The sequence below is a fragment of the Canis lupus genome, chromosome 28, assembly GCF_048164855.1.
Source record: "Canis lupus baileyi chromosome 28, mCanLup2.hap1, whole genome shotgun sequence".
Classification (NCBI taxonomy): domain Eukaryota; kingdom Metazoa; phylum Chordata; class Mammalia; order Carnivora; family Canidae; genus Canis; species Canis lupus.
In genome coordinates, this window is record NC_132865.1 from 16,112,613 (window position 1) to 16,134,942 (window position 22,330).

The 22,330-nt window shown below is 37.3% G+C and overlaps 1 long non-coding RNA gene across 1 annotated transcript in view; it reads left to right on the forward strand.

The window, feature by feature from the left end:
- LOC140620235 (uncharacterized) overlaps window positions 1–19,188 on the forward strand; it is a 99,387-nt gene extending 80,199 nt beyond the window's left edge. Inside the window, exon 5 of the long non-coding RNA XR_012020023.1 lies at window positions 19,084–19,188. This is a non-coding gene — a long non-coding RNA (uncharacterized lncRNA). The remainder of the gene's footprint in view (window positions 1–19,083) is intronic.
- Window positions 19,189–22,330: the final 3,142 nt, after the last annotated feature.

The window sequence follows — 22,330 nt, forward strand, 5'->3', positions numbered from 1 at the left end:
AAATGGCTTTGACAAGTAAATTTGGTGAGAATTCAAAAGATCTGGGTTTACCACATCTTTGCATTCACTTGTTATGTGATCATTGACCAACCACTTAATTTTACCTGAGGTGAATCTCAATTCTCTAATTAATTACATATTTGCAATGGATCATCCTTAGATGTTCTTTCAGGCATGAATTCTCTGGCTATCGTTCTAACTACCCTGCACACCAGAAATGACCCTTCAGGAGCTATTATTATTTAGAGGCTACATATATGAATCAATATAAGATCTACACATCAAGACAAAGTAAAACATAATAAAAATTCTGTTTTACAGACCAGAAGTGCTCCCCTGACTCAATTATTTACCCTAAAATGACATGCCACTAGGTAGAAAGAACTAAGTAAGAAAATGTGGGTAGAAAATTGCAACCCAGCACCCTAGCTAGAAAGCAAATCCTAAACATTGGGGCTATATCATAGTCTTAATGCATTTTTAATGTCTTATCTCTGTTAAATTACAAAATTCAACTGAGCAAATTTAAAGATCAAATTGGCTCTATTCAATGATTCATGAATCAAGTAGCATCCCATCTAGCAAATAGAAAGGAGCTCCACTGAACTGTAGAAAGAGAAATATTTTTTAAAGTCAGAAAAGGGGTGGAAAAAGGAAATTATAAGCAAAGAATTGAAAGCATTGTTTCAGGCAAGGTCGCCCTCCTAAGGAGACCTGGGAGTAGGGGGGGTGGGGAGGTTACCTCACTTGTGCTGACCAAATAATTCCATGTTGACTGGTTAAAGGTTATATTCCTGGGGGTGAGGGGTGTGCAACTGGAGTTAGGTTAAGTATTAAGTCTTGTCCTGCTGTCCTGGGGTTGAGCACAAGTGACTCCATTTTGGGTCTGCTGTCTTCTTTTGAACATCTTACTCTACATGCAAAGTGTTCAGAATGGTCCTATGTTCTACCTTTCTACCCAATGAGCCTACTGAAAGCTTATGGAGGTGAAGATTCTGGAGCAGCCATCCTTGGCTCCAAGAAGCTCTGCTTCCTCAGTGAAAACAAAGGGTTAGCTTGAGAAACAACATTAGCTATGGCACTGGACTCCACATAAAAAGATCCCTCATTAGTGTGGCTGGGCTGTTGGTTTTTCTGGGGCTGGCACAGCATTAATCTCTTTAGCTATACCATACTCAAGTTACTGGTGTTGGAAAGCTGTCCAAGCAGTTTACAAAAATAGCAACACGTAGCCTGCAAGAGTCATACATACTGTATTTCAGTCAATTCCCTTTACTAAGCAGTCTAAAATTGTAGTCATAGAATTTGGGGACTTTATGGGTCGGTTGAACAAAGGAAATAAAAATTCGTTGTCGATTTTTACATTGTTAAAGGTTTAAGGCTTTGGTAAAGTGGGATTTGGTCACAGTCAGCTGGCTCCTGAAACTAGAATCCTTTTGACGTTATTAAGAATCAATTAAGCATTGTTCCCCTAGGTATTGCCTTGGCCCCTTGGCAATTTATCCAGGGTTTGTACATTCAGAGTCTCTTTGTAGGTGCAGTATAAATGGGTCTGATTTAGATCAAGGATAGTTTTAAAACTAATGAGTGGATCTCAGGGACAGACTAATGAAAAGCTTTACAAGAAATTTTCTCAACTGTCCTCTCTGCGTGTGCTCAACTTTAAAGCATTTAGCGGTTTCCACCAACCTTCTTTAGAACAAAGTGACAAAATTAAGGGCTGTATTTATTAAAGGCCCAATAAAAATTACACTACATTATACAAGTGTAACTAAAAATACACAATTTATGGTAGCATTGAGTCTCAAATCTATCTTCAGAAAAGGAGACACTTGGTTTTGCTCTAAGAAATTATAAAAGTCATAATTAAAAAATCCATTGTTGAGGGATGTGTTAAAAGCAGATCATGGGTCTCAGCTTGTAGTGAATTTATTTTGAACCTCCTGAAGCAGACACTGCAAATTTTTACATTCTAATGAGTGAACTAAAAACATATATTTCAAAGCAAATAGCACTCATAAATTACATTTATGACACATGAGGTTGCTGACTGCTGTGCAGGGAGCACAGAGTAATGGTGCTAATATGCACTCTAGCTTGATTTTCTCAGTTCCCAACATGCTCTAATTCCACACTACAAATCTTTAAATGGCAGTTATATTTTAATTAATGTGATTATGTGCTGCCATTAGCAAACCCTCCCCCAGCACATTTCTCCTGCCAGGCCCATGAATGCCAGTAAACCATTAACATAAAAGGGCTGTTTGCTTATTAAATTCATCTACACAAATAGGCAAGGGTTGCAATTGTTGATTTGCCACTGAAAGAACAGAATGAGAAGGAGTTGCTCGGTGCCTGGCAGTTGCAATTATCTGGTGTAATTAAGTCTAATTTATAAAGCCCCCCTCAAATGAGAAAGTAACAATTTTTGTTAATTAACAAGAGCATTTGTAAAGCTCGTTAACTCCATCATTCACAATCCGCCTGGAAAAATGGGAGCATATGGCTATTAGGATGGGACATGTTGCATATGTGTATTTGTGCATTAATCTGTTTGGAAGGTCTAATGATTGAAATGGGAGCTAGAAATGGATGTTATATTACTGAGGAAAGAAGATCTACTGTTTTCATTTATCTTTACAGCAATGTGAGTGCTTTGTCATTATCTTCTGCATACGGTTTCATTATTCTGATACAGCACTCTACATTGCCTCATACCCTCGTGCCCATAAGCCTGCAGGGTACAAGAGCACTTATCTTTCCTGATGACTGTTGAATCATTTAAAACAAGTTATTAGTGAAACAATTAAAATGATATTGGTTCACAATTGTATTTATAGCTGGCAGGCATAATGGAACATTCTGAATAGCAGTTGGGGGTTCTCAGAATGGATGGAAAATGCTGTTAATCAGAGACAAGAGAAACCTCTAAAGAAAACCTAAATTGCAAGAGCACATTAATTGTATTGGAGCATTTCATTTAATTGAGAACAAAGGGAAGGTAAAAATCATATTATCAATGTTTTATGAACATGAAGAAATAGGAAAATTACTATGTCATTTGTCACATATCTTCTATTGGAAGTGAAAATTAAAAAGGCAGTATTTAACTTTAAACAGAGCGGGCCAAATGTATCATGTTGTTACACATTTTTAAAGGGAGCTCCAAAATAAAATATAATGAACAAATTAATAAACTAATAAACACAGAGGAAGCCATTGGGCAGTACACCCTCCACACACGGGAAGATTCCAATGAAATTAGAGATTGTTAAATGGTTATAAAAGACCATGAAGGTGGTCTCTGCTCATTTCCATTCAGAATTCTGAAGAAATTGCTGTGATCGGATGATCTGCAAGAAGTCTATAAGTGTATTAGTTCATTCTTGCCTTTAGTGGTAGAAGTTCCCCGAATCTATCAGAGACGATGACAATATATAGGTAGGTGAATAGCGAACTTCTCCTCTCATATAAACTAATTCATTTTAAACATGCCTTGACTGGCACCATGGGTGGGAACAGTCAATCACACCAGGCGGTGTGCTTATATGCTTGAAGGAAGCAGAAGTGGAAGGCTAGAGTTGGGGTAGGGGACAGTGAGAATGAGGTTGCTTGGACTAAACAAAACGCAGATTATAGTTTTCTTCTAATCAACCAACGCATTTGGGAATTTCGATTTCTTCAGTGGAGGGCAAGTTCATTAAGCCAGAGTGAGCTAGCCTCTAGTAGAAATGAGTTTATTCTTAGGTTGTATTCCAAAGTAGATCGCTTTACTGCTATCAACAAATAAAATCCTTGCTTGGGCAGAACATAAATATAGAAATTTCAAATAGCGTAAATATAGCGCTAACCATGGACCTAACCACTGTGGCTCCAAGATGGCCATTGTGTGGCTAAGCACACCACAGATAGGGAACGGAAAATAAGGTTTTATATACAGGGAGAACTTAAAGTGAATATTAAAAGAGGAAGTTGAGTTGTTAAACGAGGAAACATTTTATTGCCTGGGAAGGCCTGAACTTGTTATAATGATTACATCACAAAATCACAATTTAAGGAGACATGAAGGAATGTGGATCTTAAGAAATACATCATAATAGTAACGACTAGTGCTTACAGAGTTCTTACTGCACACCCAATGTTGCTCTGAATTCATGAATGGACTTTTAAAAATTATGCAACTGTCCTTCAAGCAATTCTATGAACTATGAATATCCTCATTTAACAGATGGGGACACTTGGGTGTAGGAGGTTGATGTAACTTACCTTATGACACATGGGCTAGTCACTGGAGAAAATCCTTGGTCCATTGATTAGACAGATTGTAGTCCATTACATTGAATATTTGAACTTCCATATCGCTTCTACTCACATATCCTCTTCCACTGAGAAAAAAAAAATTAAAACATTCCTATGAAGATTACCCCATACTTGTTTTTCCACTTCTGAAATGACAAGGCAAATATAAATATGTTGACTTTTCTAAAGATAGAATAATTTGGTGTCTTAGATCACATCAACAGTTAAAATAGCATTGTTCTGGCTCCTCTGTCTGCTGACTTGCAGAGTGAGCCTGGTGGCCCCTGGAGAAAGGGCGGTGGGAAGGTGATGGAGTGTAGGACTGGACTGTCCCTCAGCTTTTTTTCTTTTGTGGTTTTCTTCAATTTCCACCCCTGGCCCCCCAGTTACACAGAGATGCCTGGTCCCCTTGTAAAATTCCAGTTTATGGGGAAAAGAACAAAAACATGACTGGTTTCAGGAACTACTTGTTATCCTATAGTAGATTGGAACCGGTCTAAGACTATTACTATTGCAAGTCTTCTGACAGCATTATGTGTCCACTTGACTCTTACAGTAAGTACAGTTTATGAACGGTGGTTGTTGGCCTCAGTATTTCTAAACTGCAACTCATTGTACCAAATAATAAAGAATTGATAGTGAAGGACAATAATTAATCATTTTATTCTAAAAGCCTACAGAAAAGATCTAATTATTACATTTTGTTTAGTTTTCTTTTTTAAAAACAGTTTTATTTATTTATTTGAGAGAAAGAGAGGATGCATGTGTGTGTGTGTGTGTGTGAGAGAGAGAGAGAGAGAGAGAGAGAGCATGAGCGGGGGGAGGGGCAGAGGGAGAAGCAGCCCCCCCCCCCCCCCGCCCCCGCCAAGCAAGGAGCCTGACTGGTCATGATCCCAAGATTCTGCCCTAGAAGGCAGACACTTAACCGACTGAGCCACCAAGGTGCCCTGTTTAATTAAGTTTTCAACAAAGATCCCATTACATTTTTATTTTATACACAAGAAGGTAGGGAAACTTTTTCATACACTTCATGTAAATCCATGATAACAGAATAAACCTTAAAGACCTTCTTTATAAAGTTTATGTAAGAAAACAAAATTGAATATGAAATTATGGCCAATCTATTCATTTTGCAAGTTTATCCCACTTTGAAGTTCTGAGGCCCAATGTTTGATGAAGAAAGGCAAATTAGGGATGCCTGGGTGGTTCAGTGGTTGAGCACCTGCCTTTGGCTCAGGGTGTGATCCCAGGGTCCCAGATCGAGTCCCACGTCGGGCTTCCTACATGGAGCCTGCTTGTGTCTCTGCTTCTCTCTCTCTGTGTGTTTCTCATGAATAAGGAAATAAAATCTTAAAAAAAAAAGACAAATTAGTTATACATAAGTTTCTTATCTATGTGTGCCATTTCATTCCATTTCTTTTACTTAAATTATATATAGTAATATATGTAATTTAAGATTATATATTATACATATTGTCTTCCCAATCTCAAATTACAAAGAATCATTACAAAAGATTTAATGACACGAAAGTGTGAAGTTCAGAGATGAAAGGAAAGGAAGGACTAGTTTTGCATGATTGTCTTGTTAATCATAATATCCATAGTGACACAAGCAACAAGATACGGATTTAGTTAAAAATGCTGACTAAAGAAAGCAGTGAAAACTCTCAATACATGTGTTGTTAAACACTGAAGTGTGTTATCCTCAGAACTTGTTAAATTTCTTAGTCTCAGAATTTTAGTAATAGTGTAGAATTACTTGTATAGTCTTTTATGAATCCCAGAAGAGGAAATTAAATAAAGGAGACCTCCTCTACTCCGAAGAGTTTAAGAAATATTTATTAAACTCTACATATAAAAGTCATCAGATAAAATGGAGTAAATTCAAATGCATAGTTCAGCACCTACTCACACGTTAAAAGTTCCCTAAATATCATACTCCATTGCAGCTTAAGATACATTTTAACTCTTAAAAGCCTATCATTATAATTGCTCCATCACTGGACAAAAGCTTCTGGCATCGAAAAGTAAAATCATATGCCATTGATTTTCTCACTGTATAAAGATCAGTTTACACAAAATGATTAACAAAACAAATAATAGCCCACAGATAGACATTTCTCTTCTATATAATAAAACTCAGTGTTTTAGTTTAATGGAAAATTGTAGTCACTGCTTTGTGACAGTATCATAAAAATATGACTTGCAAAGTGTATAGCAAAACCCCCATCAACTCTTCTGTACCCACAAATATACCCGTATATGTACACAGTTACTATAAAACCTATTTCAGGCTAATTAAAAGTTTAGCAAAAATTATATTTCTCGAGATAGTTAATGAACATAAGCTGAATCTATCATTGCCCTCCAGCATCTTTTCAGCTAGTGGTACTAGATGCTCAGGACTAAATTCTGGTTAACACAATGTTTTGTTGTTGTCGTCGTTGTTGTTTGTTTGTTTTTAAGGATTTTAATTTATTTATTCATGGGATACACAGACAGAGAGGCAGAGACATAGGCAGAGGAAGAAGCAGGCTCCCTCCAGGGAGCCTGATGAGGGACTTGATCCCAGGACCCTGGCTGGGATCATGACCTGAGACGAAGGCAGATGCTCAACCACATGAGCAGGTCATGTGCTGAATTTTAGGTCCCTCTAGTTCAGAATTACTGAATAAGGAGAATGGAGGGAGTTAAGAAGACTTACCTTTCTTAAGAATAAGCTTTATTCTGCTAATTTAGAGAGACAGGGAAGAGCAAAGGATGGGAGGCTGGAGTAGAGTCAAGTCGGAACCAGAACTGCAGGACTCCCTTACTCTTTACAATCTGAACATTCCTGAATATTTCTCTGGCTTCTCCATGGCCAGAAAAAGCAGGAACAAATGAGGAAGTCAGGAAAATTATTGTCTGGTTATATCAGTAAGGGGTCTTTCCTAATTGATAGTGGAATTCAGGGAGGTTTCATAATGAGTCCAGTTCAATTAAATTTCTGGATTTTTAGTCATGTGAAAGCAATGTCAGACTCTACTCTCTGTCTTGAGAAAGGTCTTTCAAGTTTCTCTGGACTGTTCACATGCTCCCGGAGCAGTTGGTTACCAAGTGGGACATTCTTTTTGGCAAAACTCCCTGAATTCCTTTGTTCCGCTAACTTCAAACATCATTTTCTAATTGCATTTAATCCAATTACACCCCATCTCATGTTCCTACAATCCTTGGGCACTACCTAAACTTCTAGCCCTCCAGTTCCTGCCTGCTGTTTTCTTTCCCATGCCCGCTGTTTCTTTGCTTCGTTTCCCCCTGCTTCTGCTTTCCTCCCTCTCCAACCTTCACAAGGAGCTTTATACAATACAAAATAGTCCTAGACTCATCCAGAACTAGGTATTTATCACAGGATCCAAAGGTTGGAGAGGCATTCTGTCACTTCCCAATTGCCAGTTTCAGGCACACATGCAGTCGCAGGTGCCTACCTTCCCAGCAGTCTACCTGCCTTCCCTCCCGGCTACCATCTTCTATTTTCCTGCTAACTGCTGTGAAATCCTGTTAAGAATTTACATGGCCTTTTTCAATACCCAGGCACCATGCCCTATGACAATATTCTTCATGCAGGTTATCCATCCAGCTATCCGTAGTCATGGCTCTTAACTTTTGATCTCCCCTGCTATCCCCACCCACCCCATCCACCCATGCACTCACAGATGCTGGGATTACACACTCAGTTCAGCTTTCCATTTCCACGGGTATATCAGGGATTTGTCATGTAGAGATGCCATCAGATCAAAAAACTTGAACTCTAATTCCTTAATCTTTATTCAAAGCTGCTCATCATCGAAATCATTCTGACTTTCTTATGCTCTCACTTACATGGTGCCATTAACCATCTCTGTTTCCCATTTTTCCTCCCCACAATTTCTCTACACACCACAACCCACTCATCAGCAAGCTCTCATTCTCACATCTCTCCAAGGTTAGACGGTGGTGCTCAGGGGTATAGGGATTATAAACTACCCTTTTCTTGATTTATGCAAAGTGTGCCGGAAGGTAGTATAATGAGGCAGAGATCGTCATTGATCACCATAAAAACTTAACACACTTTATGCAACTTCTTTGCTCTTATTTCCAGCTCCAACACATGTTCGAGTTTGTCCCTGGTGCAAACTAATGGAACCGTGTACCTATCATTCCCCCACGTCTACAGGATCTCCTCTTCTAAACTGCACTTATAAAACACTGTTCTAGATCAAGTACCCAGGCACCCTTTTCATCTTACATATCTCTGCTACTGAGTGAGCTGTTGGAAGAACACCATAGCTCTGAAGATTGCCCCCCTACAAATTCACATTTCCTAACCTTCTCTCTGACCTTTTAACTCTAACACTTAACTCTGTTAGTGTATTGTAACAGCAGGTTGTTATTTATTTATTTATTTATTTATTTATTTATTTATTTATTTATTTATTTTGAAAATAAAGGTACTTAGATTTTGACTGGAAAATGCCCATCTCTCTGCCTACATCCTTGTCTCTGCCGTCCAGGGCCAAAGGACAGGATGCCGTGCTTTCTGTGTAAAGCTAAGTCTTCTAGCTTCCCTGCTCTTCCATCTTCAGCAAGAACAGGGTTACTTTGCTGTCTCTCTGTCTTATCTTCTTCCCATATGTTATACACACAACCCTGTCAAAGTGATTTTCCTAAAACAGAAATCTTATCCTGTCACCACTCTCCTAAAATCCTCTCCAACAGCCCCCTTTACTCTTAGACTGAAGTCTAAATACTTCAACTTCACTTTCAAGACTCTGCATTGCTTGATTCCAGATGTCTCATCTCTTACATACTGACCCTTGCGGTTGTTTCCTCCTGCCGTAGGACCTTTGCGTGGAATCTTTTGCCTAGAGCAACCTCCATATCATCTACCCAGTTCTTTACTTGATAAAACAGCCACTTCACCCTCCCATGAGCCAATCCACTTTCACCCTTACCTCAGGTTTCATTTGATCCTTCAGATTTCAATTTAGACTTCTACTTTCTTTAAGAAGACATTGCTGAACCTCCAGATTTGGATTAGGTAACATGCTTCCTTGAAATCCTATATTATCCCTAACATAGACTTTATCACAGTGTGTTCTGATTTTTTTTTTTTTTTTTTTTTTTTTTTTTTTTTTTTTTGCTTACTTGTCTATGTTTCTCACTGGACACCAAGCACTATAAGGTCAAGTACAACATCCATTTTTTTCACTGATTCTTCTTAGAGGCCAAGTGTTACTATCTGAAACATAAATATTTTATGAGCTGAACAGCAATAGAATTGGTAAGATTATAGATCTAAGAGCATACGTAGATAAGCAAGTGAAATCTGAAATGATGCACAAGAACATATGATTTGCTTTACAAAGACAACCAGGAATGATACACATGTGATCTGAAAAAAATTAAGGTCATTTAGAATTTTCTCCCAAAATAAACAAAAAACAAAAGACATTACAGAATCAAGGCAAATGCTACCAAAATTCCTGATTCCTTTGGAATTACTTACTGGTTCTGGACACCTGGATGGCTCAGCGGTTGAGCATCTGCCTTCGGCTCAGGTCCTGATCCCAGGATCCGGAATTGAGTACCGCATCAGGTTCCTTGTGGGGAGCCTGCTTTTCCCTCTGACTATGTCTCTTCCTCTCTCTCTCTCTGTGTCTCTCAGGAATAAATAGATAAAATCTTTAAAAAAAAAAAAAAGGAATTACTGGTTTATTTGCAGAGAAAGTAAAGAGTGCTCAGATTAAGAGGACAGCATTTGTTTCCATAAGTTTACCACAGCTTGACATGAATTCAGGCCAAGTTAAGGGTTTTCTAAAGAAAATATTCTTAGTGTCTGTAGATGATGAGAATCCAGCATACCTATAGGCTGCGTAAGAATTCAGAAGCATGGAATGAAGATATTTCCAAGTATGGTTAACCATCACAAATATGTCCCTATTAGTTTCTACGAGGTATAAGGGAGGTGGAAAATGCATATTATTATTATTATTATTATTTTTAAGATTTTATTTATTTATTCATTAGAGACACAGAAAGAGGCAGAGACATAGACAGAGGGAGAAGCAGGCTCCATGCAGGGAGCCCGATGTGGGACTCGATCCTGGCTCTCTAGGATGACGCCCTGGGCCGAAGGCGGTGCTAAACCGCTGAGGCACCCAGGAATCCCCTGCGTATTATTATTTTTGACTGCTTGACTGTGTTTATTGACTACATAGACTAGTTGAACAAATTTTTCTTCTGTTTTTGTTCAACACATTTATGTTGTTTATGTAAAGTGATCCTTCTGTATTCTTTCTAACTATATATTTTACTTATTAAGTAGCAACTATACTAGACCCAAGGTCTGAGGCAGAGAAGACATAAAGAGCCAAACTTGCTTTTGGACTGATTTCCTTCAGATAGAATGAGCTAGCAATCTGGTAGAGGGCCCAGAACTGTTTTTGCAAGAGAGAATCACAGGTAAAGCTAGTGCTCTCTTGAGGGTGTTTGAGAAATACCTATTTAGTTGTATAGGTTAACTAGTGGTCACCAAAAGCTTTTATTTCACGTCAAGCATTTTAGTTACTTGGTGCTTCTCAAACTGCATTAGGACTGAAGAGGCAGGATACAAACCTATCTGTATCCCAGGTTATAAAGTAAATGAAATATTTGGGCATGATGTCCATTATCTGCCAGAAAATACACTAAAAGGATTGGATTTACAAGGATTTCTGTTTAAGTTCTGTAGAAAAAATAATCCTGAAAAACTTCCAGTGTTTAGCAAATAAAACAATTAATTATAAATATTTCAAAGTGCCTAACTCCTCATAGCCCTTCTTTTTAGTTAACTCTTTCCTGTTTTCTTTTCTCTTTTTTTTATATATTATTTATTTTTTTATTCATGAGAGACACACACAGAGAGAGGCAGAGACATAGGCAGAGGGAGAAACAGGCTCCCCATGGGAAGCCTGATACGGGACTCGATCCCAGGATCCTGGGATCAGGACTTGAGCCAAAGGCAGACACTCAACCACTGAACCACCGAGGCGTCCCAACTCTTTCCTGTTTTCATTTAAGAATCATCCAATACTTATGTGTAGGTTTTTCCTGCACATACATCCCTGATTGCAAACTTTTGAGTTCTATGTTTTTTAGAAAGTCACAAATATTTTGAGATTTTATTATCACTATCATGTCTCTTTTAGTAGCATTATCCTGACAGTTGGAGAGGTCACAAGTATTTTGTATTTATTAACAATTTTTTTCATTTCAGGTCAGGATTCAAAAATTTAAAGACCACTATCTCTTTTTATCTTATGCTTAATTATTTTGATAGAGTGTATTATTGGTAAAATTACACACACACACACACACACACACACACACACACACACACAAAAGAGTCAGCTTAGCCAGTGTGGGAACAAAGATCTGCAGTATTTAATTCAATAGTGAAGCCCTAGATCAGGGTAATAACTATATCTATGAAATTATGCTGTGTGGTTGGCAGCCACAAGAAAACAGTAACACACCCTTACCCTTAGATAGCCCGGAATAGAATGTCCTTAGTGTCTGTATTTTAAGTGAAATGTATGGGCAAAGGCAGAGGCGTAAATATGGACTTGCAGCTTCTAGTAAGTTCTGTCTCTCCCCAAATTATTAACATAAAACAAGTGACTTAAATATCAGCCAATATAGCACACGATTAGTGGGAATGGAAATTCACCCACTGTCTTTCTGAAATGGCTATTTCCTCCGGCACGACCCTTAAATCCACAGTTCTCCAAAATGTTGCTTGCATCAGGCACTAGAAGTTTGAATTACTGGCTGAGTCATCAGGTCACAGAGACCTCAGATAGAAATTTCTGTTGTTTATTTAGAAAATGAAAGAGATTTGTTGAAATATGGAAATTACAGTCTGTCATTTGCAGGAAAGTCTCTTTGTTTTAGGCATTCTGAAGAAATATGCAAGTGCTATAAACAACCTAACACTAAAATTTTTGCAATGCCACAATTCAGAGAAATAATAAAATGTAATTGATAGGCTTAGCGATTGTGAAGGAGCTGTTGTTTGTGGAGGGGCTTTTGCACCACAAGGTTCTATTACTGAAATAATTTACTTTTATATCTGGTGCTGATGTTGGAATCTGTACATTTCTGGTATAAAATAACTTTAGGCTTTTTAAATATATTTTATGTTTAAGTAAAAACCAGAGAAGGAAGCTTTGGTGTTCCTAAACCACTCTGGATGTCTTATATTTCCTTCTGTTCGAAGAGTGCACCACAGTCATTCAATGCACAAGGAAAGACATCTTGTGCTCGAATACTCTTAGGCGGTGGTGAGAGCACACAGCCAGCCAGGACTTCCCAGATCTGAGTAGTATGTTGCACTTCTTGGCTGATGGATGCCAACACACACAGCTCCCTAAATCACCCCTACTTTTAATATCCAGGCTCTGCTGAAGGGACTGGGCTGATGTGAGCCTGAATCCAAGTCTGCCCCTGTTGGATTCCATTCAGCTGCAAAAACGAACATGTAACAGCCACTGGGGATGGGCTTTGCTTATATGGGAAGTCCTCCCAGCCGCTGCTTTAACTCCAGTGACCTTTTCTCCAACACTTAAGACTGCAAGGAACTTGAGCGATGTGGGAGAGGGGGGAAAAACAGTTTTTAGAATTTTGGTTGGCAGGGCTGCAAGCTACTGAGACCATATGAATTTTGCAACAAGAGGCCAACTCTGATTGCTGAGGCTTACTCCTCGTTTCTGCATAGAGAGCCTACACGATGATACTTTTTTTTTTTAAAAGGATATTTCTGATCACGGTGGTACACCTGTTCACATGCCTTTTTCTCCCCTAAATTAACAAGTTCCTCCAGCACTTCTACTCCAGTAGAGACAAGACCTAACTCCCCTTTAAGATGCCTTCGTGTTACTGAAGACTGGATGCTTACTTTTGGTTAGCTAATTGTTGGTCTGTAAACTTCCAACATTTCTCATCTTACCCGTAGTGAAAAATAAAACCTCCATGGGAAGCTAGCACATACTTAGGAGAATGATTGGTTTCTTGCTTGTCAGCACTTTAGCGGGTGGGGTGCAAACAAAGCTTTCCCTTTCACTGGAATTGAGTTCTTGTTTGGCTTCTGGCCCACTCTACAGATAACCAAATAGAGGCAAGCACACCACATCCCAGCACAAATCTGGATATGGGAGGTCTGCAATAGGAGGCAAGGATATGTAGCGTTCCCTATCACAACTCTGGAATGCTCGTTATTTTCAGCTTTCCTGGCTGAGTATATATAAGCACCGGTTAAAGAGTATCCTGTGTATTTAGCTCTCTTGAAAAGTCACTAAATAGAATTGAACGCCACTTTTAGTAAAGTAAGTACTCTCATAATTGTTTACACCACAAACTAAAATTCACAACCCTGAAAAAATATGAAAGCTGTGGCTGCTGTTTTCTTTGGAAGGAAATTCTTTATTTCTCAACCTTAATTTATTACAAAATAAGTTTGGATCGTTAGAGAGAACCAGGAATTATTTTAAATCCCAAGAGGAAACATTTCTTAAAAGAAGTTTGTTCTTTTGTCAGTTTGCTACATAAATGACTTCTAACCCTGCTTTGTAAGATTTAAAACATCTTTTTTTTTTCTCTTTTTGTATGATGTTTTGAAGAAAACAGAGGTTCGCTTCCCTATTATTCAGTCTGATGGCTCTATTCATGTGCATTTAACTTGCATTTAGCAGATAAAAATGGAACACATTGGTCCTAATTTATTTCAGGTACAAATAAGTTAACAAGTTTATAAAAGAGCAGTCTTGATCCTACTGTTAGATGAAGCAGTCTTCAATTAGGATGTACACAATGTCTCGTGAGACACTTTTATATAAGCAAAACACCTACTATTTGGTGTCTACTGAGTGCTACGGCTCTCTTATGTGGTGGCTAATCAGTTATTACAAAGTGAATTGAATCCTCATACATTGCAGAAATATTTTGCTGCAGAAAACTTCCTAATCTCTAGAGTCTACGGGTTCTTGATACTCCTGAAACATAGTGACCTATTAACCTCCAATAGATGGGGTAATTTTTACTCAGGTAGGGGAAAATAGGATCCTCTCAGCCAATATAGTAATCGACACTGGTAAACAAGCAGATAGGAAAATGAAAAGATTGGCTCAGAATATAATAGCCCCACGCTCTGTGTATAAATCCTATATAGATGTTGATGGCTTGATTTACTTCCCATATCAAAAGCAGTATCATTCCTAAAACAGTTTTTGAGTCTTTAATGAGTGGACTGAGCTAAGATGATGACTTAAAAAAAAAAAAAGAAATTTAATGATTTTTACCTTAGGTCTGTTATGTGAAAACCTACATGAAACCAGATGAATGTTCGGTAAACACTCTTTACCAGAGGAGAGTTGAACTAAAAAGTGATGATGTCTTAATTGCCAACACTGCGGTCTTAAAAAATAGCAGTGACGAGTTTAAGAGAGAATAACATTTCAGGATTAATGCTTTAAATTAACAACTCACAACTTGGTAGACTGCATTGCAATCTATCATGTTGAAGATAGGTGAGGCTTATATTCAGGGATACCTCTTACATTTTCTAGGATTTCTTGGCCTTATTAATTCAAATCTTACTCTCAATGCATGCATGCAGCCAAGATAATTATGAGAAGGCAAGATCAAAGCCAGCATATTATAGTCCTATTCCATTTTCTGCTGATGTGAGTGATCTGCTTCTCCTTTGATGTTGTATGCTTCTACAGCGAAAGTACAGAGGATAAAAATACTACACCATGTAATCTGGCATTTATCCCATGAGAGCAGAATTCCAAATTGTGACACATGTCAAGAAGTTAAAAAAAAATAACTTAAAAGAGTCCTATGCTTTATAAAGTGACATACTCTGCATTTAAACACCATCGAACATCATTTTCCATTACAAATTTAGTCCCTGATATAAAATTCAAAGAATTTTTGTAACTTTAGTAGAAGAAAATAGTTACCATATTTACTAGCAATTACATTAAATGTGTGCCTGAGCCTTTATCCCACCTAATGAGGGCAGTTGAGAGGAAGCAGACGCACAGCGTGCACACGCATATTTGTGTTTGTACATCCACTCCAGGACTCAGAGTCAGTTAGTGTGTACTCTACACATATATCCAGCTGGTTTTAGTTTGCTATGAGTCTTCTATCACCTTAGGTCATGAGGTTGAGCAACTGGCAGATCTCTGAACTAGTTGTTGTTGATTAGAGAAACAGAGTTCTTGGTCTATAACATTATATTTAACTTAAATATTCTTCCTTATGTTCTTTTGGGTACTAACTGTTGCCAGTCGGATCGTACTGTTTCTGACAGTGTCCTTTCCTGTCCTAGTTCACCCTTTGGAAATATGTTAAATGTGTTGTGTGTGTATGTGTGTGTGCACACACATGCGCACACATGTGTTTGGTTTGCTTACATGTACATGAACATAGAGACAGCAATATTACTTCTAAATTACCTTTCCTAGAAAATTAAATTGAATTCTTGCCCTTCTGGAGGAAAATAACATTTTCCAGTCATTCCTAAGTTACTAGTTGATTCTGGTCCATTCCATTTTGGACTCTGGCCCTTTGAGCTACCATGATCAGACATAAATGTTTTGTCAGGAAAATGGAAAATTGTTTTTTAGAGGCTGTCACCTCTAAAACACAATGTTCAATACTTAGAAAACCAGTTTGATAGAATACCACTTAACATGCACACTTCACCTGCAATCAAAATCAAAACTATTTTTTATTTTGAAAAATAACGGCTTTCATCTTTCCCATGAACTAAATATTCAAGTACTTCGAATGCTAGAATGATTGTAAGAATCGCTATGTAAGAAGACCAAACAAGTCTATTATATATATATAATTTCTTGCTTCTGCCTTCTCCATTATTGGAATGAGCTCCGAATAATGTTGAATACAATAAAATAAAGATAATGAAGTATAGTAGAATATGTCATGGAGAAATACCACTGGAGATCTTTGACATGATATAGAATGTGACGGTGCTAGAGTACTAAATATGAACATATGTCATGATGACTTTTGGAGATCTTGACATAGATCTCTGACAAAATTTTAAAGTACATTTTTAAATAAATTCTTCTGAGATGATGTGAAATAAGTGGTGAGAATCACATTTTGTCAAAAAGAGTTCAGTTAGAGCCAATTATGTCTGTGCATTCTCAATTCCTTTGAGTGCTACAATAAGAAAATACCATTTTTCTCCATTAATTAATTTAATCCTGCTCATTTTTGGCCCATTGGGTGTCAAAGAGGAAACATGAAGTTTTACTTTTCATTCACTGGGATCGCCCCTTCCCTCACTGGTTACTTCTTTTCAGTTTCCTTATCCAGGTCTTCCTCATTTTTCCTCGCCTCCAAACACTGGATTTCTCAGATGATAAGTGTCTGAGCTCTTTAGTTTTCTATCTGCAATCAATCCCCAGGTCATCTCCCTTACTCCTACAGCTTTAATTATCACCCAGATGCAAAAGCCCATAAGTTTCTACCCCTAGCCCCAGCCCCCACTCTCCAAACCTAGAATCATATACTCAACTTCCTTCTTAATTGTTTCTCTTTGGCATTTATATTTCCCTGTCATGTAACTGTTGCGCCATCATTATGTTTTTGTCCCTGTTCTAAAGTTTAGATAAGAATGTCTTAACTAACTTAATCCTCATAATAACTTCATGAAGTTAACGATATTATTATTTTCAAATCATAGGTAGGAAATCTGGGATGTAGTTATTTGCTCAGGTTTACACAGTTAGAAATAAATAACTCGAATTTCACATGCCCCAGATATAACTCCTGATTTCTTCTCTCCACTGCTTATTCTTTGCCAGTTGCCCTCCATCCATTCTGCCAATTGCTTCAAAGTGCTTGGATAAATCTAGATTTTTCTTACTGTTTAGCCCACCTCATCCAAATCATCAGCAAACTTTGTTCTGACCACATCTCAAGGCTAACATCATCATTCTTCATCTGGACTATTGTAATACCCTCCTAACTAGTCACTTTGCAGCCAGAATAATCCTATTGCAATAAAAGAAAAATCAGTGACTTTTATGCTCAGTGTCATCTTAGGGCTTCTCATCTCAGAATAAAATGTGACATCCCCAGTCCCTCCTAAAAGATCTTCACAATTTTGTCCCATGTGACATCTCTGACTCTGCCATAACTCACTTCACCCTCCTCTACATCATTTCTTTGGATCTCAAAGTCGTTTTTCCTCATGCACTAACCATAGTAATGAATACCTTATCCCATCACTCTATGTTCTTTTTTTATAAGCCCTAATTTCAAATAATGTGCTCCTTAGTATTTCTTTATAGCCCTCTTTCCCTATTATGACACAAATTCTAGGACTATGACTTTTTACCTTTTCTATTATTGAACTCTGGATGTCCAAGCTGTGTTTAACACTAATTATCAATAAATATTAGGTGGTCAAATTAATAAATAGGTAAAATAGTTCTGAGAATAGTCCCAAACCTACTAGTTATATCATTATTATTATTTTTTTTTTGAGAGAGAGTGCAAGTGGGAGTGGGGTTGAGGGAGGGGCAGAGGGAGAGAGAGAATCACAAGCAGGTTCTGTGCCCAGTACCGAGCCCAATGTGGAGCTGGATCTCATGATGTTGAGATCATGACCTGAGCCAAAATCAAGAGTTGGGCAATTAACCCACTGACACACCCAGGTGCCCCCAAACCTACTAGTTATTATTTCTATGGAGATATACCAAAGTATAGTTAGTATGGTAAATTCTCTGGAGGAGCCAACAAACTTGGATAGGCAAAGGGACTGGCATGTTAATAATGTATTAACAGGGGTGCCTGGGTGACTTTGTGGGATAATGATCTGTCTTTGGCTCAGGTCATGATCCCAGAAGTCCCACATCAGGCTCCCTACTCAGTAGGGAGTCTGCTTCTCCCTCTGCCTCTCTCCCTGCTTGCTCTCTCTCTCATCTCTCTCAAATAAATAAATAAAATCTTTTTTTTTTAAGAATGTACTAGAAAAGTAATTAATATTACTTTAAAGGATCATGATTTTAACTATTAAAGCAATTTGAGTTGTTATTAAAATTTATCTCATCTGTTTCAGTTTGTACATGTTTGTGTTCCCAGGCACACTCTGGCTTTGTTTCATACTCATTTACCTCTTGGCTCCATTCAAAAAGTTTGTCCTTATATATTATGCTCTAAATTAAAATTTGATGATATCCTTTGCTTAGTACATTTACTCTGAGTGCATGAAGTAAAAGAGATTCAATTTTCCTACTCCTTATTGTTACTAGAATATGTTATTTTATTTCATGGGGCCCACTGCTGTCTGCCAGAAAGGCTGTAAATCCCAGTCTCCCTTGTAAGTAGACAGGGCCAGATGACTATGTGCCAGTGAATGAAAGTGTTGTGTGTGTCTGTCATATGTGACTTTAAAAGAAATGTATAGACCATTTGTGGAGCAGACTTCTAAATAAAAACGAAAATTTGTTTTTTATTTTTCCATAGTAATACATTTGTAGCCGGGAGGGAGATGCCCCAGGCAGACACTGCCTTGCCCAGCCTTAATCACTTCCAAATGTACCCATGTAATGATATTCTTGCCAATAAAAGATGAGTGAAATGACTAATATGTGTCATTTCTAGGTCTAGGACTTGAAAAATTGCTCATGTGTTCTACTGTTTCCCCTTTGTGTGAGCTTCAAGGTGGACATCTCTATGTTCCAGGTGGAGCTGTATAACCTAAGACTACGAATGATGAGGAAAAACATAGAAGGAATCTGTGTCCTTTAGCGACTACGGAATTGAAGAACAGCCAGCTAAACTAACTTGGAATGATGTATGTGAGGGAAACCCAAATCCTTATTCTTGTGTATTTGGGATATAACAGTGGCTTAGATTTTTATCCTAAATCATGCACATTTTTTTTATTAAATCTTCCTTCCAGTTAGAATGTGAACTTGGAAGGTTGGAGCTTGAAAAGTCACCTTGGACAATGAGATAAAAGCTACATGTTGATGACATAATATCCAGATTCCTTTTACTCTTGGAACACATAAGAGCCCTGAACTGCTTATGCTCAGACTTTGTTCATTTTGTTTATGTGAAAGAGTGAAACAGTGGCTTTATTTTATCAACTTCAATTTTGGATTTCCATCACTTGAGCTAAGTGTAACTCTTTTTTTTTTTTTAAGATTTTATTTATTTATTCATGAGAGACACATAGAGAGGCAGAGGGAGAAGCAGGCTCCATGCAGGGAGCCTCATGTGGAACATGATCCCAGAACCCCAGGATCACACACCTGAGCTAAAGGTAGATGCTCACCCACAGAGCCACCCAGGTGCCCCGAGCTAAATGTAATTCTAATTAATTACCGGGTTGTAATCCCTACTAACTGAATTATTTGCATTCTGTCAATTAGTATAGAGCTAGTTCAGAAGCAATTCTGCTGTGGACAAGACGGTTGCTTCCAGTCTGGATATCAGTACATTCTTTATTATCTAAGAGAACATGGTTCTTCTCCAGGCAGGCCTTCTTCATGAGCTATTATGTCACATGTACAAATGAGTGGGTATTGTTATAAACCTGAGATACAGGAGTTTTCATTACAAAGTTTCCATTTATCTTGTTTGAAGAGTTGCCTATTTCTTTCCTGTGATATCCCTAGAAGATAAATTTGTTGCAATAAGATAAAGGAAACTCTTCATTGAAAACCACAGCAAACAACTCAGGTCAGTTTTAAAGTATATTTTCTACATCCCCACATTATTACAGCAGGTCCAATTAAATTTTAGTCCTCAGGGACCATTCCTGCTATTATTTTCTAATAGAATGCAGTATAATATTATCTTTGAAAAAGTTTCTGTTTAAATTGCTATCCTCTCTACTCCACTCCGCCTTTACTGCCTTTATGTGGAATCCCTCTGAAGATACTGAAACTGAATAGTCTCCAAATTCATGTTCTATAGTTTCAGGCCAAAACCTGGAATTTTTATTAAGGAACTGCCTTTCAATCCATCCCATTTCAGAACAAATTCCTATAGCTATTATAAAGAAAGGAAGAAAAAACTGCAAATTGATGGCCTGATATCTATCTGGAATAGGCCTTCCTTTTTTTTTTTTTTTTTTTTTTAAGTTATCAAAAGAAAGTTGTGGCCTATTGCCAAAGTCTGAGGCAATTAATAATTGAATGTATTTTGAAAATAGTAGTAATATCTGAGACAATTAATAATTGAGTGTATTTTGAAAATAGTAATAATAGATAATACTGATGTGCTAAAATAATTTAAGCTTAATGTGAATAATTAGGACTAATAGTTTGTGGCACTTAATTTTCTGAAACACTTTAACAGCAATTATTTCATTTGGTTTTCATAGTTTTATGCAGCAGGGTGAACAGGTATTACCATATTAGACATTTTCTTTTTTTTTTAAGCTATGTGACCTAAGGCTTCTATAACTTTAGCAACTGTACAGAAAGCATATAGCAAAGGTAAGGCTACAGATTCCAGAGCCTATCATCTTCCTACTCACCATATAGTTTATAAATTAAAAAATATTTAAAATATCTACTTGGAAGATTGCATTGCTGTCTGTACACACATAAAAAAATTGTGCCAATTCATGCAAAAATAAAATAGATGAGAGACAAGGGTTAATAAAACTTCTGTCTGCTTCACTGGAATACAGGCTGGTAGTAAAAACATACTTCTTATTGAAGAGATGAAAGGTTTTAGTTAAATGTTTTAATGAAGCTCGTTTTCATTTTTGTTTTTTTTCCAATATGGCTTCTTCTAATTCAAAATTTGGCTTTACCTTCAAAGAAAACATCCAGTGCCAGAAGATAAATCTATACTGGGAAATATTGCTTATAATTGTCAGCACTGTTAACATTATGACCACAAAAAATGTTTCACCTATTAGATTTTAAGTGAGAGAGGCCATGTCTTTTTATATGTTTTTTTTTTTTAAACTGAAAATTTAGTGTAGAAGAATCTTTTTGTTGAACACCAATAAAACGAGGGATAATTTTCTGGCCTGTGTCCTAACAATGTATTTTGAAAATCATGTGCTTTTGAAAAGTCTGAGGCAGTCAGTCATCCTGGTACCTCAGGATCTACGTGTGGCTGGATGCTTAAATATTTTTAGCAAAGAGCCTACTCGGTATTATTTTAAAAATGATTTTTTTTGTTGTTTTTCATTAAAATTTAAGTTTTTAACAGAACTTCCTCATCCTCTGCTAGTGTAGCCACCTTATGTAGAGAGCTGGTTTCTTTTTCTTTCGTGATTATTCCCATGCCTAGTGAATAGTGATTTCTTGAAGGAACTCATCTGACACAAATGTCTTAAATATTATCAGTAATTCCAGGGAACGGAAGGAAGTTTAAAAAGAGGGTAATTGAAGCAGCTTAGGAATCACTGTAAATGTATGAAAAATATGTATTTTCCCCTTTCCCTGAGTAAACTGCACAGAAACCTACATAAATGGTGCATAAAGCTTTCATGACTTCAGCCCTAGGCTACATATTTAAGTGGTCCCCACTGTATTCACATATAAACAGTGGCACCATATATTAAGAATCACAATAATAGCAAAACAACTATAACATTATTAGCATGATCTTATTTTTATTTTTATGGCTTCTTGACTAGTTTGACAACTACCTGCTGGCTTTTAGGAAATGCCTAAAATGCCAGTTATACATACTTTATGTCGGAGAAGATAGACAGGTTTAGTTTTACTCCTGGGATCATCCACAGGAAAGCTTCTCAGACAAAAATTTGGGTCTCAAGTTACAATGAACATTCCATATCCAGGCTTCCTTGTTATCAATTAACTCAACTTACTTCTTCATCAATTTTTTCCCCCTTCAGTCTTGATGGTTTTATGACCTAGACCCAGGCAATACCCTTAGGCGGTCCATGTGATAATTGACACATTTTCTAACACGGTATAGTGATGCCCAAGTCACT